Consider the following 26,003-nt stretch of genomic DNA (forward strand, 5'->3'; position numbering starts at 1 on the left):
TCCAATACTGGATGTTGGATTAGCAATCTGCTAATTTAACGACAATGGAGGAATCCAGAGAGATAGAAATGGCAAAGAGACAGGTGTAATCAGTAGACGTACTAACATTAACTTTTTGAGTAATGCTGCTGAGGGACTACAGGCAGATATAAAACAGGAAGCAGCCAAAGATATATTTTGTGAGACACCAGAGGTCATGGTACTGTGGTAGGCAGAGAATCCCATAGTGAGTAATGCTCTGGCAAAGATTAGACAGACAAGTACAGAACCAAATAATAGTTGGATGAAAATGGACAGGCATTGAAGGAGGATTGTGCGTTCAACCACATTGAAGGTTACAGGAAGGTAAAGGACGATGAGACAAAGTAGTTTACCTTTGTCAAAATTATATAGTATGTTATTTGATTTGCTTGGTTATTGCTATTTTTATACTGCGAAAAATAGATGGAGGAGATTCAAATATGAAGATCCAAGACAGGATTTCAGAGGTAGCAATGCATTTAAAGTGTTTGAACAGGAAAGTAGGAAAAGGAGTTGACAGTGGAATGAAGAGTTGTTTTATGACGGTGTTGTACTGACACAAGATTTAGCAAAGAGTGATGACAATACCCGAAGAAAGAGAGCTAACATGGAGGCAAGAAAGGGAAGTCATTTTGACTAGGAAGGGAAGGTCAGTGCTTTGTGCCAATGGGTCAAGGGAGCTGAAGGGGTGTATCATTGACAAGATGACTCTTAAGAAGGATTGAAGGAAGACAGAAGAATAACTAGAAAATGTTTGAAGTTCAGAGGTATGGAGAGAGAGTTTTTGAAGACATACCGGCCCAACGAGTTAGTGGAAAGAAGGATACAAACAAACTGATTGGGTGGTCTTGATCTTAGTGACATAAATGTCCATAAGTTCCATACATGTATTCATGGAGTAGAGAGTGGAGAAAGCATGGCAGAGAGTTTAATAAGTTTGCAGTAGAAAAATAGACCAGGGTTACCTTCATATTCTGTAATAAGTTTGGAGTAGTGAGCAGTTTTATCAGGTGGGAACAGGACTGGAAAATGTTTTTCTGGAGCCTAATTTGGCAGTGAATGGATTAGCCAGTTGCCCACTGTCTCTATTCAAGATTCCATCCATTGTATTTAAGGGAATGGGTAATGGTAGGGGTTAGTATGAATAACAATTTTTGAAGACTGACTATTAAAGGTGGAGGTAAGGGTGCATTGAAGAACATCAGGAGCTGCAGAAATATCATGGAAAATAAAAAGTCAAAGGCTATGGTGTTGGAATTTTCTTGAAAGCAGTCATCCCATGAATGAATAAAAACAAAACTGCTGAATTTCCTAACTGATGAGCTGATCCACATGCCATTCCTGCCACATCCTTTCTGTGTAGTAGATCATAAACATAGTGCAACAGCCATAAAATACTTTTAATATGGTAGACATATGACAGCCAAGAGAAACAGCCTTGGTCATAACTTCAACACAAGATGCGAGGCAATTATATTTTTTTTATGAGACTTCATCAAAAACTGCATGCTTTTGCAAAATATTTTGTATGCAAATCACTTCATGTAATTATAAACATCTTCAATAAGAAAACAGCATCTCTCTCTGTGGCAATCAATGTTCCTGGTAGGTGATTTATGAGAATGCAGCTTCTAAAAATACCCATGATAAATGAAAATTGTTGTCAGTCATGCAGTTGCCCTTTGAGTGGTATTCTGTATCTCTTGCCTGGCCATTGTCTCAAGTTGAAGGGAGCAATGTATACAATGGCCATCTAGCTTTCATGACAATCTTAAATTGCCTAAAACTCTCCTTCAACACTGACTGTTACAGCTTTTTGGCACAACTTTGGAGCAATTCAAGGTGAGAGTGAAGGAGTAGCACATTTGGATATCAGTTTTAATTGGTCAATCTGCAGAACCTTACATTCACTACAACATTGTACAGGTACAGGTCAGGAACGTACATGCCCAATATTAATGTACAATCTTGATAGGAACAGAAGCATTAAGTGAGGATTGTAACCTCAAGATTTTTGGATGATCATTTATATTATTCTTTTACATGAAGTTTTACCATTGGGCTGCAGTAGGATGAAGAAGGACAGTGATTTCTGAATTATTTTGCCTAAACAAAATTCCAGCACTTGTATCACCATAATTACCAGCACTATGTGCTGCCCACAATTTCATCCTAATCAAGTTTATTACAATGCACAGGAGAAACATTTTAAAAACTACGTGTCAGCTGTCACATTAAATATCACATTATTCACAAAATAAGCTTCACTGATACTGTCTCCAAATGGCATTGTGCAAGCCACAAGGATCCATGTTTCACTGATTCTCAGAATTTCTTGCCCGCAGCTCAACAAGAAACCTACATTTTGCTCAGAAATCCTTGTCCTGTTAGTGAGCTTTTTTTTCACTGGAGTTGCGTTTTCAGATGAACTGGATAAGAATGACCCTGTAGATAGGGCACAAAACCAACAGAACAAACAAGATTAGAGCCTTAGGAATCACACAATGGCCATCACTACATACCCTGGTCAATACTGTGTTGAACTAGAGGTGAAAAGACTAAAACAAAAGTCAATCCCACCTCTCAATCCTCATACCCTTTCACACCACATACTCCCAATTCCCCTTTAGTCCAACCCACTCCACCTCATATATCTCTCTGCAGTTGCCATGGCCATTAGTAGCCCCCATGGTAAGTAATGAACATGTTCCCAGCTCCATTTCACAATATATCCACATGCTAACCTATCAGTGTTTACCTAACTTTCATGGAACTTTATTGCACTGCTGTTGACAAATTCACATCAACTTGCACCAACCAACATCTGCCATGTAATGCCTACATTTCGTCCATGCCAACTCACCAAATACCCAGCATGGACAGATCTCCCGATCCATTCTCAGATTATTTTTTTTTTAATTGACACCTAATGAATAAATCTGCTGTTTGATTAAAAGAAAACAGATACATGGATAAAATAGTCCATTACTTTTAACTTGCTTTAAATTGCTCACAGAAATAAAGCATTTTCATTCATATCCCCACTTCAAAGCACTTGGAACGTCAATAAACAGTGAAAGGATGGGCATCCTGCTGTTACAATAAAAGATTGTGATAAAGTCACACAATACTAATCCTGTCATGATACCCCTCATGTTAATAGACAGAATAAGCACTGACACAAACCATTTATTTTTCAAATATTGGAAGTGCAGGACACATATACTTTAAAAACTTGACAGATTCCTTTGGCAACTCCCTCGAACAGTTGCAATGATTTTGACAGCTCCAATTAGTGTATCATCTACACAACAAATGTCTACTTTTAACTATTCCAAAGGTCACCTTGCCTCTCCAAAAGGTGCCCTGAGGTCATATCCAAAAGTCTCCCCAAACTGTCCAAAAGACCTGGCAAAGTTTACACAATCTGTTGCGATGAGAACTTCATTCAAGCACAGCTCAAAGACATCCTATGGTGAAAATCAGACCTGACTAAAGGCAGCTGAACTTCATCATGTGCAACTGCGAATGTACTGGACTATAAAATGCCCTTGGTCTTTCCAACTCCATGCCTAGCAAAAAAGGAACTGCTGCTGATTCTGCTTCAAAGGTTGAGGAGGGCATCTCAAAGTAACAGGGCACATCTCTAATAACATGGCACAGGGCAGTTTAGTTCAGTTGGTTGTGTGGAAATAATACAGGTAGATAACCCTTTATTCAAAATCCCAAAACCTGAAAAGTTCCAAAATCCAAAGGTTTTTTTGTGAAATTTTCATCTCATTAACAAGGTTATTTGGCATATAAACAGTTAACCCGACTCCACACCCACTTGATGCATATCACTTAGGTGAGACGTGGGGGTGGGGGGTGGGTGGGTGGGTGGTGTGGCCCAGCACTGGCAGGCCTCAATTCTGCCTCAGGGCCCGTAGTACTCATTGTGAGTCTGCTGTTCAGTAAGATGTTTTTAAAACTTCACCATTGAACTGTCACTTATTTCGAAATTCAAAAAATTCCAAATTCCAAAAACCAGCTGGTCCCAAGTGTTTTGGAAAAAGGATGTAGTATAAAGCTGGCAAAGTTGGGGAGAATATGCACTGTCAGTCTGAAAGATGATAACCAGTGTCTCTACTTTGCTTGACTGCATCACAGTTCTGCATAAGAATAATATAACATGTTGTAATGCTCTGAAAGTCCCTCTTCAGAATGAAGATGGCAGATGCCTGAGCTTCAGGATACTGGGCAGAAACGTCAACAGAGAATACATCAAGTTGGAGGTGGACTCCTCTTCCTCAGCACTGTGCTCAATCTCACACTTTCCAGAACACAGGCTATTAAGTCTATGTCTATCAAACCTATTAGTTTTAGTTCATAAAACTTAGTCTGGGCCTTTGAAGTTAGCTACTGCAGACTCCATTACAGCCAATTTGTGATACCTGAGCTGGAGTTTACTGGGATCAGATTGAGTGCTGGCTCATCTTCAGGAAGTCTGAACATTTACTTACATATAGTGAGCATAACAGTAATCTCTGGTGCAAAATTATTTCTACCTCCTTTTCGGCATGTTTCAGTATCTAAATGGTAATGATCTAAATTAGTATGTCCTTACTATGATGCTCTGAATGTTTGCTCATTAGCATCCCTAGATATACAGTTAACTTGAACATTGTTAACATCAGGAAGAAACGATGTCCTAGTGACATTGTGACTGGACTAGTGACCTAAAGTTCCCAGGTAATGTTCTGGGGACATGGGTTCAAATCCCTCCATGGCAGAGGGTGAATTCTGAATTCAATAAAAATCTGGAATTAACAGTCTATTGTGATTGAGATCAATCTATGGTGAGGACAACCTCATTTGGTTCATGAATGTCATCCTGACCTGGTCTGGCCTACATGTGAGTTCAGACCCACAGCAATGTGGTTGACTCTTAAGTGCCCTCTGGCATTTAGGGATGGGCAACAGATGCCCTCACCTTGTGAATGAATAAAACAATTTGTGTGCCAGGTATGGAAAATTGGCACCCAAATCCTGCCTGATTGAGGCAGGCATGTTTTTTATTTGCATTCCACTTCTTGTAAAAGACGTTGAGTTGCCCATCTGCCAATATACGACAATCATATAAGATTAACCAAAGCATTGGAAAAAATGTTGAGAAAGAAAATCTTTCTTGATCAAGGTAGAACAATTATTGTAATGCATCGGAATTTTAACAAAACTTTCAGAAAGATCTCACATGATACACTGGTGAGTAAAGTAATAACCATAGGATCCAAGATAAAATGGCAAGGTGGATCCAAACTTCATAGAATCCCTACAGTGTGGAAACAGGCCAGTTTGCCCAACAAATCCACACTGACTCTCGAAAGAATAATGCACCCATGCCCATTCCCCTATGTTTACCCTTGACTAACACAGCTTACCTACATATCCCTGAACACTATGGGCAATTTAGCAGGGCCAAATCGCCTGGCCTGCACATCTTTGGATTGTGGGAGGAAACCAGAACAACTGGAGAAAACCCATGCCAACACAGGAAGAATATGCAAACTCCACACAGACAGTTGCCTAAGGCTGGAATCAAAACCAGTTCTCTTGTACTGTGAAGTAGCATTGCTAACCACTAAGCCACCATGCTGTGTAGCATGAACTAAAAGGTGTTTGCAAACAGATGCTTTTGTGATTAGACTGTGCTTCCAATCAGTTTTTGCACAGTTATGTACTAGTTGTTTTGCTTTCTGTGGTATGCGTTAATGGCCTAGATGTGAGAGCATGATGAAGAAGTTTGCAGTTATTACAAAATTTGACCATGTGGTTGATTGGGAGAAAGAAAGTTGTGAACTGTAGGAAGATACCTGTTGATTTCAAGTGGGCACAAAAGAGGCAGATAGGACTTAACCCAGATAAAAGTGTTGCAGCATATTTGGGGATTGTGAACAAGGCAAGGGAAAGAAAACAAGAAATAATAGAACACAAATAAATGTAGTGAAGCAGATGAACCATACAGTACTTGTCTCCAGATATCTAAAGGTATTAGGATCATGACATGAGGCATAAGGGATGCTTCTCTTATGATCTGAGACATAGATTATAAAAGTATGGAGATTATGTTGGAACTGCACAATCTACTAGTTATTGTCACAGCTAAATTACTGTGTATAATTCTGGTCACCAAGGTTAATAAACTCAAGATGAAATAACAAAGATTTAGGAAGATATAGGCAGGAATGGAGAATTTTAGCGATGAGGAAAGGTCGAATAATCTGGAATTATTTCCTTTATAACCAAAAAGGCTGTTTGTGGGGGATGGTTGTGAGCAGCTGGGGTGGATGTCATGGCAGAGATTTCATTGTGATGTATAAAATTAAGAGGGACCTGGAAAAATGGAGAGGGGGGGATTCTGTTCTCCTTAGTAGAGAGGCCATTAGCCAGGGTATATGGAATTAAACTGCTTAAAATCATTGGCAAAGGAGTTCAGAGGAAAGTTGAGGAGAAATATGTTTCCAGTAGAAAATTGTAGGGGTTTCGAAATCACTATTGTAAGAGTGGAAGAGGCAGAAAACTTCAAGACGTTGAAAAACTTTTTGTACATTTATTTAAAGTGTTGTAATTTACAAGGGTAAATCGCAAGAGCTGGGAAATGAAACTTGATTGGATAACTGTTTTAGATTACTTAGACTCGGCCAGATACTCTCCTTACGTGCCATAAATATTTTACATTTCTATGTTTTCAATTTACCCCTTTCTCAGGTCAAAAACTGAAGAACTGTAGAATGGAAAGCTGCCTAATAAATGCTGTCTTCCTGACCAACAGGAATTCTGAGTTTGGAATTCTGAGAGAAGCTTTGATTCCTAACCTCATTCCAATCCACAAATACAAAACTGGTGCCCTCCAGTAGCCAACAGCTTTCAAGAAAATGAGAAATAAACCAGATATAAGCAATTGAATTTACGTATAAATGGATGTGGCTAATTTGGTTTACAATGTATGTATATTATCGATTAACTTTGATTTATTGTTCTGTGGCTTCTGTTGTACAAGGGCTTTGGGATTCTGGAAAACCTTGATGCCAAGAAGCTGCTCTCACTTGCATAAATGTCACAGTGTGCGGATAGATAGTGAAAAAGATCAAAGATGGAATATCGATAGACTTCAGGGAATAGAGTCTCAATAATGTAAAAGTTAGATTAAAGCCTGGTATCTCTTAGGTTGCCACATAGAGATGTATTTAATGTTAACATTCATTGAATAGAATTCTGAAGAAGACTAAGCCTGAAGACAGTTCTTGGCTTCACCGTTTCCTTGAACAGTTTGTCCTGGATGAAAGCTCTTTGTTTGGTATAGAATCCAAATGACAAAAAATGTTTTTTTAATCATAGAACATCTTTTACAGCATAAAGAGAAGCTTATTGTGCCTGTTCCAGCGATCTGAAAGAATTATCTAAGTCTTTTTTGCTATCCTGTCCTTTTCCTTCAGACTTGCACATTTTCTCCTTGTACGTATCCAACTCCCTTTTGAAAGTTTGTTACTGAAAATACTTCAGCCATTTTGTGACAGTGTTTTCCAGATTATAACAATATAGAGAACATAGAACAATACTGACAGGAACAGGCCCTTCAAACCATGACATTGTGCTGAACATTATGTCAAATTAAACTAATCTTGTCAACCTGCCCTTCATCCATATCACTCCATTCCTTGCATAGCAATATTATTAAACCATAATGCATCTCATTGAGGCACTTCATCTTATCTCACTCACTTATTATAACCTAATTGTCGCTGTAACATAAATAACAGTACACAGGACTTTGCAGATTGGGATAAATGAAAAATACATTTGAGGAAGGGTCACTGGACCCGAAATGTTAACTCTGATTTCTCTTCACAGATGCTGCCAGACCTGCTGAGCTTTTCCAGCAATTTCTGTTTTTGTTTCTGATTTATAGCATCTGTCGTTCTTTCAGTTTGAATTACACATTTGCCGATTTTAAAATACGAAGTGTCCTAAAACTGACAGCCTACTAAGAGAAGGCTGTTAAATGGTTCAGTTTATTCTAGAGTTAGAATTTACCAAGCTGCTTTGCTTTCAAGGATACCTTACGGGAAGTACAATAACTACAATGTCTATCAGTGATTGCATTGTCTGTCATGATAGATGAATGACATGACACAGACGAGTAGTTGATAGAAAATAAATCAACTTAAACTGGCTAGTGTAGGTCATTCAAGACTGACCAAAGCAAGTTATGAACCTTTCAGTTCAAACATATTTAGCCACCAGGCAATTCTTTGGTTCTGTTTTAAAATCACCTTCAATATATCCAAAGTACCAACAGATGAAAGCTCTTAAATTAATCTTCTTGGTTCATTGATAATTTCACTTTTTATTTTACAAATCCTTCATTGTGTTGATAACTCATTTCTTTCCTGGCTGCTTTGTGCACAAGAATTATGTTAATTTAAAATCAATTTGTCTTAATCATAATTTATTGATGTCTAATGAGAAATGACATTAAAAATTAAACATATTTAGTTAAGTGAGTATTGCATACTTTAAAAAAAATTCAGCAGATGGCCATCTTTCACAATGTTGATGGACAACCTCAGTGTCCACTATTACTAAACCAATCATTATGTTCCATGTCTCCATTCAAATATGGAGCAAATGAAGTTCTATGTTAAGATTGTACATGCTAAAATGTTTTAAATTAACACTTAGTCCTTGTCATGATTGGGATCAGGGCCAAGTGGATCTCATTGACTATGAGACCCTTGACTACGGTTGTTAGCCAGAGTCAATCCGGGAGCCTGGCTGACAGATATAATCAGGAGATACAGAAGGCCTCCTCAGTTTAGGGGCTGGCTTTGAGCTGGCTGGGACATAGCTCAAGTTCTGTGCGCATGTAAATAAAGGGTGACTTGGCGACGGGATACTGGCCTCTGTGCAGTTATTTCAGTCCTACAGACCCAAAGTTGCACTGTGCAGCACTAGATTCCTGAGACTACAATATGGCAAGTAGAATGTGCAGACAAAATTGCAATTAGAAGTACATCAACAGCCGTACTGGGAACAAAAAAACAAAAAACATAATTAATGCCTGAAACAAGATTTAGCCCCTTTGCATAAGCAGTTTATAGAGAAAGTATCTATCTTTCCACAGGCTATGAATATCCATGGGGCATTCCTAGGGACAGAATCCCCAGTCTTATTTCTGAGCCCAATAAACCCTAGAAGAAAAGCTAAGAGAAAATGACATAAAATGTTTAGTGATTATAACAAGGTCAGTTCATAGAATATGAGTTCCCTGATTGGGGCTGTTACTCTGGTACCGTCAGGGAGCCCTGGCTGACAGGTATGAACAGGAGTGCCAGAGGGGCTGACCTGAGGATGCCAGAACAGTGTTCAGTACTGCACACATATGAATAAAGGTTGACTTGGCAATTGGATTCGGGCTTCTGTGGAGCTACTCCAGAATGAAACAAGGGTATCTTTTGTTTTACCATCAGGAAGAATCAGCCTGTCAACAGGCTGTGTACAGGAGAGAATCAAGATCACACCTTCCTGTCCTATTATATAATCATTTAAACCCATCCCTTAGCTTGTCTCAACCCATGACAGATTTATCTGAAATTGTAAACATAGATTGATAATTTTCCATTTGAACTGAGAAACCAGCACAAACAGAATAATTTCTAGTTTGTCTGTACGAGGCCACATTCTTTGTCCGGGAATGTAATTAATCACTATATGAAATAATATATCGAGGGTATATAGAACTAAAAAAGGACTTGCAATCAGTTCTTTCAATAGACAAAATATGCTATCAAATGCAGCTCAATTGTTCGAGGGAATCTGTTCTTACAGTAATGACTCAATTTGAAAATATTTTGGCTGAAGTCTGATAAAAGAGCCCTGAAGCTGTCTTTTTGCTGCTGCAGGTAGGTTCTTTGTGCTATCATGCAAAGTCAGTACATTATGAAAATAAATAGCTATTAAAATATTGTGTGCATTTGACATTGCGATTCTATGGAGCCTTAGACATAACTATATTGCAGCAGCAGTTTTCAGAAAAAAAAGACAATTTCTAGGTTTTCTTAAATACTCCTTTAAATCAAAAGAGAAAATTTGCTGAATATAGCAAAGTGCAAGTGCATGGGAGACTGTGCCCTGTCTACATCAATGACACAGTCTTGGAGATCCATGGGATTTGCTAGGTCTTGAAGCGTTAAACATGCTAGTGTGTTGCTTCCTTTAAAAATTATGACTTATACTAAATGTCAAATGCACTCATAGCTTAGTGTCCATCAGAAAGGGAAGATGTATTGCATTTTATGAGTTGTTTCACTTTTGAAATACAAAAACATGTTTATATTGTTCCTGTACACTTCAAAATGCTGTAATCTCAAAGCCAGAAGAGTCAGTATTATCCATTAACAGTGTGCATTTTTGGAAAGAGAAATAGAGTTAATATTTCTGGGCAATACTTTTTCACCAATGCTTGCAGTAATACTATTTGCAAATATTGTATGTTAACTATCCTATAATGCTGAAATTCAATGTTTGAAGACCATATTGATTTGAGGAATAAATTACAAGTAAAAATCAATCCTTTTATCAATGTGGTCCATCAAATTAGCCCCACAGCACAGCCCGTGCATCCTTCAGCATAATAGGGTACTGTGGTGCCTGATAAATCTTTGATGTGATTAAGACTTCAGTGATTATTTTAATCTTTCCTTTGTTTTCATGTACTAGATATCTGTTTAGTAGAAGGCCAGTTACTGCTGGAACAGTTAAGCTACACGGAAAATACGAATCCTGCATTCAATTCTGGTCTCCCTGCTATAGGAAAGATGTTGTTAAACTTGAAAGGGTTCAGGAAAGATTTACGAGCATGTTGGAGGGTTTGAGCTATAGGGAGAGACTGATTGGAGAGGGGATATTTTCCCTGAAGCATTGGAGATGGGTGTGGGGGGGGTGGTGTGGAGGTGGGAGGAGGTGACCTGATAAAAGTTTATAAAATCATGAGGGACATGAATAGGGTGAATAGCCAAGGTTTTTTCCCCGGGATGGGACAGTCCAAAACTACAGGGCACAGGTTTAAGGTGAGAGGGGAAAGATTCAAAAGGGATCTACGCTGCAATTATTTCATGCAGGTCTATGTATAGAATGAACTGCCAGAGAAGGTGGTGGAGGCTGGTACAATTACAATATTTAAAAGGCATCTGGATTGGTCTATGAATAGGAAGGGTTTAGAAGGATATGGGCCAAATGTTGGCAAATCCGACCTGCTTAATTTGGGATATCTGGTCAGCATGTATGAGTTGGACTGAAGGATCTGTTTCTGTGCTTTATATCTCTATGACTCTCTGAAATACTGAAAGAATTTCAATTGCAATGAACTCCAATTTCCCTCGCATAATTTAATTCGCTTACTCTGAAACTTGGGAGTCACAATCCAATTTAAATATCTGAATCTAACATGCATTATCCACTTAAGTTTTCTTTTCTCCAAAGGAAACAAGTTAGTTCCTGGTTTAGCTCTATCTATCCCTGGAATTATTCTTCCCTTCATTTTTTCAATTACGAAATTCCCAAAGTCCCACTCTTCCAATGAGAGGGATGACTGACGGTGTGGTTAACATGAGAGTCACCACATCTTAAGCAAGGGGTCAAAGTTGAGAAGGTGGGATTAGATTGCTTACAGTGTGGAAACAGGCCCTTCGGCCCAACAAGTTCACACCGACCTGCCGAAGCGCAACCCACCCATTCCCCTACATTTACCCCTTTACCTAACACTACGGGCAATTTAGCATGGCCAATTCACCTGACCTGCACATCTTTGGACTGTGGGAGGAAACTGGAGCACCCGGAGGAAACCCACGCAGACACGGGGAGAATGTGCAAACTCCACACAGTCAGTCGCCTGAGTCGGGAATTGAACCCGCGTCTCAGGCGCTGTGAGGCAGCAGTGCTAACCACTGTGCCACCGTGCCGCCCCATGATCTTCATGGTAACATCAGCTGGTGCAGGAATTGCATTACTCTATATTGCAAAGGCACCATCCATCCAAATGAGCCATCACCCATTCATAAGCTACGGTTACAATATGTATGAGCCAGAGTACCTGAATGATAACAGTCATTATGTTGAGGGAAATCAAGGGGGTTGGCAGTAATTTGGAAACAAGATTTTTCCTCTGAATAAGTCACAAAGCCAGAATTACAGTGATAAAGGGGCATTTTCAAAGCCTTAAGCAGACAAAGTTTAACGGAGAAAGTAAGGAAAATATTGAGGCCACAATGATAGCAGGGAATCTGTAAACAAAGCCTTCATTAAGGAAAACGGAAGTTACAAAGGCTGCAGCAGCTAAGATTCATTCAAAGAAGCTTTTGCAGTAAATGGGAATCCTTATTAAAATTATAAGGTGATAGGCATTATGACAATCATTCAGAGTATTTGATTTAAAAGAACAGGATTCAATTTTAAAATTTCAGGTAGCAGGATTTATTCATTGAATCCCTACAATGCGGAAGCAGGCCATTCGGTCCTGCACCAATCCTCCGAAAACCGTCCCTCTAATGCTGAATTTCCCATGGCAAATCCAACTAGCCTGCACATCCCTGGACACTATGGGACAACTTAGCATGGCTAATTCACCTAACCTGCACATCTTTGGACTGTGGGAAGAAACCCACATAGACACAGGGAGAATGTGCACAGAGACAAGTTGCCTGAGGGTGGAATCAAACCCGGGTCCCTGGTGCTGTGAGGCAGCAGTGCTAACCACTGAGCTACTGTGTTGCCCCATTCAAGCTGTTGAAGAGGATGGGAAGTTAACAGGATGTGAAAAATGTAAATCTTCCTTTGTAGCCTCATAAGCCTGGAATCTTCAGTCATACCCAGGAGTGGGGTCAATCAGAGCAAACCTGGGAGTGAAAAGCAGGATAAATCCCTGAGGAGCGGGGCCAGTCAAAACGAAAAAGGAGTCATGCGTAACATTTAGGAAACAGAAAGCAGACAGAGCCCTTGAAGAATACAAGGATAGCAGGAAAGAACTCAAACAAGGAATTAGGAGGGCTAAAGAGGCTGTGAAATGTCTTTTGTAAACAGGATTTAGGAAAATCCCAAAGCATTTTATTATTATATAAGGAGCAAGAGGACAGCTAGGGAAAGGATAGGTCCACTCAAGAACAAAGGAGGAAATTTATGCATGAAACCCAAAAACGTGAATGAGGTCTTCAACAAATTCTTCGCAATGGTACTCGATATTCCAGATGACATGGTGAATCTCAGAAATGTCAATGTGAAAAAGGAGGAGGTGTTGGTGTCTAAAAAAATATATTAATGTAGTTAAGTCCACTGAACTGATGGGATCTGGCTCAGAGAGGCAAGTGAGGAAAATGCTGGAACTTTGAACAAAATCTTTGTATTAACTTTCGTCACAGGAGAGGCCCCAGAGGAGTGCAATACAGCTAACATTATTCCTTTGTTTAAGAGGGGGAACAGGGATAATTACAGGCAGGTAAGTCGTAATTCAGTGGTAGGAAAATTATTGAAGAAGATTCTTAGGGATATGATTTATTCACATTTGGAAAAATATAGTCTTGTTTGCAATAGGTAGCATTAGCTTAGTGTGGGGAAAGAGTGTCTCTCAAACTTGATTGAGCTTTTTGAGGAAGTAACAAAGGTGTTTGAAAAGGCAGTGTGGTAGATGTTGTCTATATGGACTTTAGCAAGGTCATTGACATGGTCCTTCATAGCACACTGATATAAAAGGTGAAATCTGCAGTGAGCTTATGAGATGGATACAAAATTGACTTACTCATATAAGACAGAGTGTAATGATCCTGACTGGAGATCTGTCACCAAAGGTGTTCTATAGGGATCTTTGTTGATGTAATACATATAAATGAATTGAAGGAGAATGTAGGTGGCCCAATTAGTAAGTTTATGGATGACACAAAGATCGGGGGAGCTGCAAGTAAGATATGGATAGGCTGGAGACTTGGGTGGAGAAATGGCAGATGGAGTTTAAGTTGGACAAAGGTGAGGTGATGTATTTTGGAAGATCTAACACAGGAGGGAAGTACAGTAAATGGCATCAACATACATAGGGATCGAGGCATTTAGTTTCACAGTAGCCTGAAACTGACAACACAAGTGGACAAAGTGGTAAGAAGGCATATCATATGCTTGCCTTCTTCAGTTGGGGCATAGAGTATAAAAATCAACAATTATGTTGCGGCTGTATCGAATTTTAGAGTCATAGAGATGTATAATATAGAAACAGACCCTTTGGTTCAACTCGTCCTTGCTGACCAAGTAACCTTTTTAATCTAGTCCTATTTGCCAGAACTTGGCCCATATCCCTCAAAACCCTCTCTACTCATATACCCATCCAGATTTTTTTAAAATATTGTAATTTTACCAGCTTCCACCACTTCCTCTGGCAGCTTATTCCATATACATACCACTAACTGCTTGAAAAGATTGCCTCTTAAGTCCCTTTTAAATATTTCCCCTCTCACCTTAAACCTCTACCCCTAGTTTTGGACTCCCCTACCTTGGGAAAAAGACCTTGGCTATTCACCCTCTCCATGCCCCCTTGATTTTATAAACCTCTTTAAGTTAACCCCTTAGACTCTGACGCTCCAGGGAAAATAACAAAAGCCTATTCAGCCTCCCTCTATAGCCCAAACCCTCTAACCCCAGCAACACTCAGCCAAAATCCATTCAGTTCTTTGCTAAAATTGTATAGATCAAAATGCAGACTTAGATTAAATATTATTACACTCTCAAGAGAGTTTCTCCATATCTAAAATGACTGTTCAAGTCAAAGTATTTTCAATTTTAGATTTATCCAAGATTTACATTAAGGATTTATTCCTTGCTATCATCACTTAGTTTGTTCCCTGCTTTAATTTTTTTACTTGGTGATGATAATAAGTGCTAATTCCCAGAAAACAATAGGGCTATCAAAGGATGTACTGATCGAGACACACCTGCCCTAGAATTGCAGTCAAATTCAAAAACAGCAAACAAGATAAACACAGAAGCGCTTTTAGATGATAGGAAATGAACTAAGACCGTTGAAAATACAATAAAAATGTTTTTTTTTACAGCACACTGTAGTATACAAATATAGTTTGTGCCACAACACCTCGTGTAATCAAATACAATAAATTCCCATTCCATTTGGAAGCTGAACAGTTTTAATTGCTGCCACTATCATTATTGTCCATCAACCATTTGCAGTGATTTTTCTCTCACACTTTTGCTTCACAGTTAAATTAATGCCCAATTTGTCCCTTATTTTTAAACACCGTTGTGGCTTTGCATCAGATTCTACTCTATTTTTCCATTGACTTGATTTTATCTCTGTTGACTTGAAAATTGTTGCTGTCAAATACCATTTCTCAAGGTGTGCTGTAGCAGTCCTCCTTGGTAGGCTGGAGCTGCTACAGAATCAATAATCTTTTATTTGTTCACAAAGATCATAAGGATAAGCAGAGATGAGAGAGGTCATTCAACTCATCCATGTAACTGTGACAAAAAAAATGCCATTACCTCATTTGGCTTTGCCTTTGGTTACTGTGCCTTGAGATTTCATCCTAAATTAGCTGGAGGTGGCGGAATCATTTTTACTTGTAACACACTTAATTTTCATTCTCATTCACTTCAATGGAAATGAGATGAAGAAAAATGAATAATCATTCATTTCACATGAGCACCAAGCATTAATATCACTCCTAAGGACTTTGAAAACCATCTGCGGTTAAAATCCAGGAATATAATTGTTCCAAAACAGGCAAGGAGATTGAAATGCACAGTTAACATGTGTCCAGTCAAAATAATGCATGCAGCTTTTGGATTTCATATTGTCTGCTTATGTCTGTGATTGTGGGGAATAGCCCGGTAGCGAGCACTGTTACACACCAAGCAGGGCAGGTGTTCCCATTTTTTGTGAGGTGAACACCATTTAAACCCAGCATTCACTTCTTAAAGGATAGGTGCATTCCAGCTGCAGTAGGGCTGGAACTGTCTCTGAAATGATCTTAGAATAAAGGGACCAATAGAACAACAGACTAGAGAAGGAGTTGCCATGCGCTTTGGTGGAGCAGAGAAGATGGAATGGAAGAGAGAGATCATATACTTTCATGGGCCAGAAGGCAGGACCAAGGACAATCCATCCGGTTCCAGTAACCAGGACATGTGGTTCTCAGTGCACATCCCACTTCCCTCACTTCAGCATCCAGGTCTGCTGTTTCACTTTCAGAATCATAAGCCCTGTCACCTGAGCAGCCATTGCAGCGTTGCAATGAAATGCAAGCAAAAACACATGCCCAATGAGGAAGCATCATCAGCTGGTCTAACACTGAGCAACATGGTGGCTCAGTAGTTAACATTACTGACTCACAGCACCAGGGACCTGGGTTCGATTCCAGTCTTGGCTGACTATCTGTGTGGAGTTTGCACGTTCTTCCTGTGTCTGCGTGGGTTCCCTCTGGTTTCTGCCCACAGTCCAAAGGTATGCAGGTCAGGTAGATTGGCCATGCTGAAATTGTCCACAGTATTCAGTGATGTGTAGGCTAGGTGGACCAGCCATAGATATAGGATGTAGTTCGGGTCTGGCTAGAATGCTCTTCAGTGGGTCAGTGTGGACTACATGGACTGAATGGCCTCTTTGTACACTAAGGGTATCTATGAGCACTGCAGCCAGTAGCTCAGATATTGGGAATGTGCGTACATTTGAGAACAGCACTGAGGCAGAATCAGAGTATCAGGGAAAAAGGATAGCACGTGTGAACTCCCTTGACAGCAAAAGATCGCTATCTGTGCCCCAACTGTTTACAACCTATGCTGTTGGTATGGATGTAGGGAACAAATGTAATCTATTCAAGTTTGAAGATGACACAAAGTTAGATGGGAATGGTTGTTGTGAGGAGGATGTGAAAAGTCTTCAGAGAGATTTGGAGAGGCTGAGTGAGTGGGCACATACATGGTAAATGGAATGGAATGTGAATAAGTGTGAGGTTACCCAATTTGCTCAGAGCAATGGAGGTTGCAGAGCATTTTCCGAAATGCTGAGAGTTTGGGAAGAATTTTTCCCGAAGAGATCGAGTTCTTGTTCAGAGTCATGGAAAGTTACCATTCAGGTGCAGCAAGCAAATAGTATGAAGGCAAATGGAATGTTGCTCTTTTTTGTATTGACAATGCACAAGGGAGAGACTGATAGATTTCTGGATACTGATAGCTTCAAAGAATGTGGAGATAGTGCGAGATTGTGATATTGATGAAGCTAGTCATGGTCTGGAATACCGGAGCAGATTCAAAAGGATGAATAGTCATCTCCCACTCCTATGTTCCTGTGTTGAAGACTAAGATGAGGATCTTAATGAGGGAGCACAGAGTAGAAGCCTGGTGGTCATGCACATTAAGGCATTTGCAGGCTTCTCTCATGGTCTGTTGTGTTGTCAAGATGCTTGAAGGAGATTGGCTATAATTTATCCAGCAGAAATCCATGAATGGATAGTAGTCTGTTCATACTAGGATGAACATGATGACCTACACCATGAAAGCAGTTTGAACACAACTGCAATGCAGTGTCTGATGTTTGATCTTCAACTGGAGGTGAACCTATTGAAGTTCTGAAATAGTAGTTCATACTGAGGTCACACGATCTATGCTTATGGACATTGACACTCACTTAGTGCCACACAGGCTTACAAACCCCACAGCCGTCAAGTGTTTCAGACAACAGAATAGTGTTTAATAGCAGTGGCGTGCTCCAAACTTTTTCTGGTTACAAAAGGGCTTTTGTTCACAGAATCATAGAATTCCTTTAGTGTGGAAGCAGGCCATTCAGCCCATCAAATCCACACTGACCCCCCTGAAGAGCATCCCACGCAGTTCCATCCCTAACTAAAATCCTGTATTTCCTTTGGCTGATCCACCTAGCCTGCACATCCCTGGACACTATGGGGAATTTAACATGGCCAATTCAACTAACCTGCACATCTTTGGACTGTGGGAGGAAATTGGAGCACCCAGAGGAAGCCCATGCAGTCACGAGGTGAATGTGCAAACTCCACATAGATGGGAATCAAACCTGGGTCCCTGGTGTGGCGAGGCAGCAGTGCTAACCACTGAGGCCTTGTTCTGTAAACACAATCCAGGCCTTTGTATTAAGGATAGGAATTATGAATATCTCAAATGCCTGAATAAAATCGCAGCCACGTGGCATTCCGTTTGCTTTTTGTCTTTGTTGAGAGAGAAGAATAAATTCTCCTTCCTTTGACTACAGGACCCCTGCCACCTTCCTGAGACAGCGGTACACAATGAACTGTAGGATGTTGATGATAGCACCAGCTCCAGTCTGTAAGGCTCCTGAGACATAAACACTGAGTGGCACAGTGATCCTGACAACTACTGGAGCTGTGATACTCACTTGCTTCGACAGTCTGGTCAATGCACATTTCAGAGACTTACCTCCTTGTCGGAGTTGTAGCTGACTTCAGCCACTGCTTCTGTCTGACGTAAAAGTAGGGGAAATGCTCCTTTTTAAAAGGCCCTGTTACATTGAGTCTTTTAGCAACAGCTGTTCATCTTCTGTAGCTGCAAACAGCTTCTCCTCTCTGCTTCCAGTTGTAAAGCAGCCCAGCGGAGGATCAGAACTCCTGCTGGAAAAGTTTCAGTTGATAGATCTTCAAACTCTTCTGGAAAGTCTGGCATTAATCCTTTCTGATTCCAAGAAACTAAGTCGGCCAACAAGTGTACTCTCTGGAAGAAGAAAGTGACAAGCATCTTACTTGGAAAGTCCCATGCTAATTCCTTGAATGAGTGATCAGATGAGATTGTTCAAGACGACTTGTAAACTTGACTGGCAAAGTCTAAAATAGCAGCTCGGCATCAAGTTTGTGTTAAATGCTGAGAAATGTCACAAAGTGCCTCTTCTGCAAGCCTCTGGTGTCAGTTAGCTTGAGGGTGTGAGACTCAGAATAATGGCAACAGTGAGGGGCTTGTTCTAGTCCAGTTGAGATCATCTTCGGGCCCCCCCTCCTTCCCTGCTCCACAAGATGAGGAATAACTTGCAATGGGAGTTGCATTTGCCATCCAGAAGATATCAATTGTAAAACTTCTGTTCTTTCTCAGAGTTAGAGTGACAGGGTGGCTCAGTGGTTAGCACTGCTGCCTCACAGCACCAGGGACCCGGGTCCGACTCTAGCCTCATGTGACTGCCCGTGTGGAGTTTGTACATTCTCCCCATGTGTGTGGGGATTTCTTCTGGGTGCTCCAGTTTCCTCCCACAGTCCAAAGATGTGCAGGTTAGGTGAATTGGCCATGCTAAATTGCCCACAGTGTTCAGGGGCGTGTAGGTTAGGTGCATTAGTCAGGGATAAATATAGAGTAATACAGTAGTGGAACGGGTCTAGTTGGGCTATTCTTTGGAGAGTCGTGTGGACTTGTTGGCTTGTTTCTACACTGTAAGGATTCTATGATTTAGTTTTCAAGAAGTGAACAGGAAGATACTGAAAGCTACACAGAAACATTTTTTTTTTGGGTTGAGACCAATCAGGACTGTAACCTCCAAGGAAGCAGGCAGTCACACAAAACTCCAACCTCAAACTGATTGATTCCAAGGCTGATGAAGGTGTCTGCCAATAGTTCTTTAATGGTTGGTTATAATTTAGCGATATGGGAGACTGCTTACTAAGACAGTTCCAGGACTCACTGAACATTTTGATGTAGATTTGAGCCTGAGATTATGGTTTTCAATTGACTGAAATGTGTTGGTTATGACTTGGGAATGAAGAGAGTCAAGGCTTATAGCAGCAGGGAGGAAGATGGAATTAACATCACAATGAAATTAGCCATGGTCTTACTGAATGGTGTAGCAGGTACAGGGGAATGAATGACCTGTTCCTGCTCTTATTTCAAGTACTATGTTCTCATGTTACTTTATCATGGTCATAAAATGTGCTACTTGGAAAAGTCATGAAATGTTAGAGTACAATTATTTTAGCATTTTAGAAGCAAATAAAGGAGAAAGAGGCTATTCAGTCCTGTACTGACTACTAGAAAGAGGCACCCAATTAGTCCTATGCCCCTGTGTTTTCCCTCTCGCCCTACAAATCTCTCATTTTACATACATTCGATTTTCTCTTGAAAATTATTCTGCTGTTTCTAGATCCTATTCTAGATTCTAACTTAGCATGCAAAACAAATCCTGTTAATTTTCCACTGAAATTGGTTCTTCTTGTTACCAATCTCCATACAAGTGAAAAATTGCCTCCCTATCCAAATCATCAAAATTCTACAAAACATTGACCTTCTGTCTCAAACACCCTATTAAATGTAAACTTCTCAGCTCTACTGAGGACAATTTGAACTTCTCTAGGCTTTCTATCTTTCTGAAGTCCCTTAACCTGGTATCATATTTGTGAATCCTCTCCACATTCTCTTCATATGAAGGTCTACTGAGATCACTCCCACTAACTCGGGCAGAAGATACAAAAGTTTGCATACACGTATGAACAGATTCAAGAACAGCTTCTTGCCCACTATTATGAGACTATTGAATGGATCTTTTTACTGTTAATGTTGATCTCTCTCTGCACCTTTTCGGTAACTGTGACATTATATCCTGCTCTCTGTTCTGTTACCCAGATGCACTTGTATAATATGATCTGCTCTGTAAACCACATAAGGGAACATTTTTCACTATAGCTCAGTGCACTTGACAACAATAAATAAAATAATGTCAAGTGCTCATTAAAATAATGAGAAAGAACTTAAAATATCAGCAATTTAACTTTTACACTGAATATTAAACAATGCATAACTGCAAAATGCCAGCTCTCAATTTCTTCATGCATGTGAAATATAACTCTTGCAGCACGGAAGGTGAGATGAGGTGTCCGGCATGTGTTTAATTGTTTATGTCAACTATTTGGAGAGAGAATAGAGTGAGAAAAAGAAAAATACTTATCAAATTCGCAATGTAACTCTACCTATGATTGCACAAGGTAGGGTTTTTTTCTGAACATGCCTTCAAAACTGTCCAGATCTACAAATAGTCAAGTTGAGTGAAGATACTGTTGAAGAATGGAGAATAAAATATTTTCTTGGAAGAAAGACTGGCTGGATTACATAGAAATACCAGCATGAGATCAATCTGGAAGCACTTGTGAAGGACTTAAATTTTATTTTTATGTAGGTCTATGTTTGATTTAGTAGCCGACGGCTAATATTATAGTAACAAAATATGTTTGAATAAATGTATTATCAGAATAATAGTGTTTACTTTGGCAATGATAGAAAGCTTCTCCCATTGCCTTGGGTGATGTAAAAGCTAACTCAAAACTTTAGCTTTAATTTCTTTAACAGTAATAACATTGATTACAAGTGGTGCAACAATCGTTAGAGAAAAGGATATTTCCATGGGGACAGTCTTTGAGTCAAGAAAGATCATTAAAAGTGTGTAAAGTATAGCTTCCAAGATCATTTGAAATACCAAGCATGTCTGATTAGTTTGAGGGATGTGTTCAGGAATTCATACTATTGACAGCATAATTTTATTTATCTTTCATAGGTCAAGCTGTCACAAAACATGTACTGATGAGTTCATTAAAGAAGCCATTAAAACAAGTACTGAATTTCGTTTAATAACGGAGTTTGATTTTCAATCATCTTTCCTCCTCACGGTGATCGCTCTTGCTCAGACTGATGGGACAGGAATTGGTCAAAACTATCATTTATCAGCAAAAATGGTAATGGGGTGCATGATGGATCAATTTATCAGCCCGAGTCTCTGTGATATATGGAGATAGTAAAATATGTTAATACACAAATGCCCTGGCAATCACAGTGGGAGTGAGTTTACTTCAAACAGAAAGTCAGGACAAATGGCACAGTGCAATACCATGACTGTCAAAGTTTAAAGATTTATTTTTAATAATTATCACAGGATCATAATAAATTATAATGCAACATTTCTATTCTGAGACATGTAACATGTCAAGCCATTACACGAATTACCTCCTCGGGTTAGCTCAGTAAACCACCACAGATCAATCCTGTATCTTAAGATTTAAAATCTGACCTGACGCCTTCTTGCAAAATACTTTCAGGTAGTTAGCAATTATACATTGACTTTGGGAAATGGTATAATAAGCCTTGTACATTTGATTTTCAGTGTTAGTTTAAATATTCAAATAATCTCTGGAAGCCTATGAATCTGAGGATTGAAAGCAGTTTCTTCATTGGCTTGGACTCCATTGTATTTTGCATAATTTGACCTCAAACTGATTAAATATCTCTGCAGCTCCTTGAGCTTTATCCACTGAGCCACTGACTACACTGGAAACATTAGAAGAATTCATCAATAGAAAAGAGCAAGCACAAGTGATGAGAGGCAATGTGACCCTTGTAACACCAGCAAATGTTGATAATCTGCTAAGAATGATGGCTTGATTTATCTATGTAGCTGTGCATATAAATACATAAGCACCAGAAAATGTTGGGAGTGAGTTAATTTTCTGTGTATGTGTGTGCCAACATATTCTGATCATTTATCAACTCTTCCAAATCCACTCCCATACTTAGAATCACAGAATTGTTACTGTGTAGAAGGAGACTATTTAGCCCATTGTTTGTGTATCTGTTTTCTGAATGAGCAATTCACATAGGGCCTTCTTCCAACTTCTCCATGTAACCCTGTATTTAAATCACAGCCTGACTCCCTTTTAAATGCTTCATTTGCTCCGCCACCACATTTTCAGGCAATGCACCCAGACCCTAACTACTTGCTGTATGAAGTAATTTTTCCTCTTTGGACATTTGCTTATTTTAACAATTACTATAAATGAGTGCCTGTTCATTCTCGATCCCTTCACGAGTGGGAAAAGCTTCTCCATAACTATTCTTACCAGGCCAGTCACAATTTCAAATCTATCAAATCTCTTTTCAACTTTCTTTTCTCCATGATACACAGTCCAAACCTCTCTATTCTATCTTCATACTGACCTTCCTCCTTCCTGGAAACTTTCCTCATGTATCTTTTCTACGCTGACTCTAATAGGTTCACTTCCTTCCACAAGGGTGCCACTTATAACTGGATACAGCACTCTAGCTGAACTTGGTGTATGTAAGTTTTGCATTTTCTCAGAAGGTTTTCTGCACATTACAAGCAGATTTTCAGGCACAGCAAGAATAAAAATCACTTTCTCTGATGTTTATCAGAATACTTCTGAGAGTTTTTTTTTATCCCACGCGAAGAACTGCTGAGCATAATTGCTTCTTTGACTGCTATTTCTCTTGACTATGTTAATTAATCAGCAAGCCGCTGGAAGATTGCTTGTCCATTATCCAGTCTCAAATGAAACAATTTTCTATAGCTAAATATAGGAAAGATTAAAACTATTATCTTTCACCATTATCTCAGACAGTCCATAAAGCGGCCATTGCCTCCAGCTCTTGCCTTGGCTTATGTTGAACCAGGCTGTGGATATCCTTGGCATTTTGCTGAACTCTATATTGAACATTTCAGTCCATGATCCATTCACCACAAACTCTTCTTATCTCCATATTTTAACATCACTCAGCTCCATTATTACTCATGTCTTTATCCTTATCCATCTCCAGCCTTGATAATTTCAATAGTCTTCCAATCTGACTTCCATTTTTCACACAACTGTGAACATTAACTTATCCAAACTGCCACAATTTTAATTATTTTTTTCAGAAACAGGACTCGTTTGCCTCTCACCCCAACCTTGCTAACCAACATTATCACTAAAGCCTCACATTTTAAAATCTTTAGATCTCTTCAGCCCTCTTGATCTGTGGAATGTCTTTTAGTTCTCCAAGCTCTCTCGTAAGGACTGCCTCTGACTTCAGGCTCTTGTACATCTCTCTCTTGCTATTTATGATCCTTTCGATTATGTACCAAGCTCCAGTTGCCTTTATGCCACTTATTGTCTTTATTAAAATACTTCCTCAAATGTATTCCTTGGACAAATCTCTTGATCTGTCTTCCTTTAATTTGGCATTCGCTTTCCCTCAGCATTTTTTAAATACCACCGAATGTTTTCTGTTTTGGAGGTGCTGTTTGAATACATCATTTTACTGTTATTTCTATTCATTCAAGGAGTAAATGAATCACTGGCTGGGCCAACATTTATTGTCCTTTCCAAGTTTCCCTAGAGAAGGTGTTGGTGAGCTGCTTTCTTGAACTGATGCAAGCTATTTGGTGTCAGTACGCCCAACAATGCTGTTGGGGAGGGAATTCCAGGATTTTGTCCCAGCAGCATTGAAAGCATGTTGACATATTTTCAAGATGGTGTATGGCTCAGATGGTGGTGTTCCCATGTTTATCCATTGTTTCATTGTTGGGGTAAAACACGAATTATCAATTTTTTAAAGCAGATATCTCAACCTAGTCTTCCGTATTAACTTTGAACCTATGTGTTTTTGAAGTGGAAATATCCTTAAGTCAAACTCATATAATCAGGAAAACATATTTATATTTAAGGATTAAGTGCCTGGGACTAGACTATGGAACTGTTGAACATTGTGGATTGAGAGGGTTTTGAAGGGACATTTGATTTCTGTGAATTGTGATCAGCAGCAATTTCCGAAGTCAAGGGTTTAATGTGGGGATTTAGCCAACTGCACGTTTGATTGGAAGTCAAATGTCGTTGGGGAACAGGGATGAACAAAGATCTTAAGAGGGATCAGAGTTGAGTTTTACAGCCTACACCTGCTGAACAGACTGCCGTTGAGAAGTTTTCCTTTTTCTTAATCCTTTGAGTTTGCAATTTTAAACCTTAGCCCATCACAGCACTTCTCCCACTTGCCTTTCTTTAAACAAAGACAACTCTGCAGTGTTATATTACTTTTCTTTGAGTATACGAGTTGGGAAGCCTTTTTGAGGTTGTTCAGGAGAGGTGAGGCCTCTTTCGGAATACTGTCTCCAGTTTTGGTTACCCAGTTTTGGAAGGATATTATTCAGCTGGAGAGGGTTCAGGACTGATTTACCAGGATGTTGCTGGGTATGGAAGGTTTGTGTTATAAAGAAAGGCTGGGACCTTTATTTCACTGGAGCATAGGAGATTTAGAGTCGACCTTATAGAAGTTGATGAAGTAATGAAGGCAAGAGATAGAGTCAAAGGTTGTTATATTTTCCCTAGGATGGGGTATTTCTAGACCATGGGGCACATTTTTAAGCTGAGAAGAGAAAGATTTTAAAAAGACACGGGGGGCAAACCTTTTACATAGACGGTGGTTCGTGTGTGGAATGAACTTCCTGAGGAAGTCGCGGATGTGAGCATAATTACAACATTTAATAGACATTTGGATAAGGACATGAGTAGAATGGTTTAGAGGGATATGTCCAGGAGCAGACCTATGGAACTAGTTTAGTTTGGGATTATGTTCGGCATAAACTGGTTGGACTGAAAGGTCTGTTTTATGTTGTATGACTCTATGTGAATACATGAGTTTTGAGATTAAGTGGCTACAGTTTGATTCTCAACAATACCTTAAATGATAACCAGTCTTGCAAATTATTGTAAGAATAAATTTGCTTATAGTAAAGAAGGTATTTTTGAGTTTATTGAAAAAACCTGGTGAAAGGGTTTTTTACTCTACATAATAATTGGTCATTAAATACAACATTTACTCTTTTGGTATGGTCCATTGAGTAGTGGGACTTGATTACAAGTGCTGTATTCTCTTTAAAACCATAACAATATATAAAATGGCATGCCAGAAATATAGCTGTTTTATTCATAATGATATTCTTGGCCAGCACTATTGTTGTTTAAAATTTTATTGAGTAACTGTGAGCTGTCAATCACATAAAGTAGATGTCCTGTGTGCATCTTTAATGATTGCAAAAGAAAATCAAAATCAATACCTTTTTTGATTTCAGGTGACCATAAATACATACAGTCCAACCCCTTAGTTTATTGTAT

The sequence above is a fragment of the Chiloscyllium plagiosum genome, unplaced genomic scaffold, assembly GCF_037043375.1.
Source record: "Chiloscyllium plagiosum isolate Xiang-an unplaced genomic scaffold, Cpla_swu_hap1 HiC_scaffold_30, whole genome shotgun sequence".
NCBI lineage: Eukaryota > Metazoa > Chordata > Chondrichthyes > Orectolobiformes > Hemiscylliidae > Chiloscyllium > Chiloscyllium plagiosum.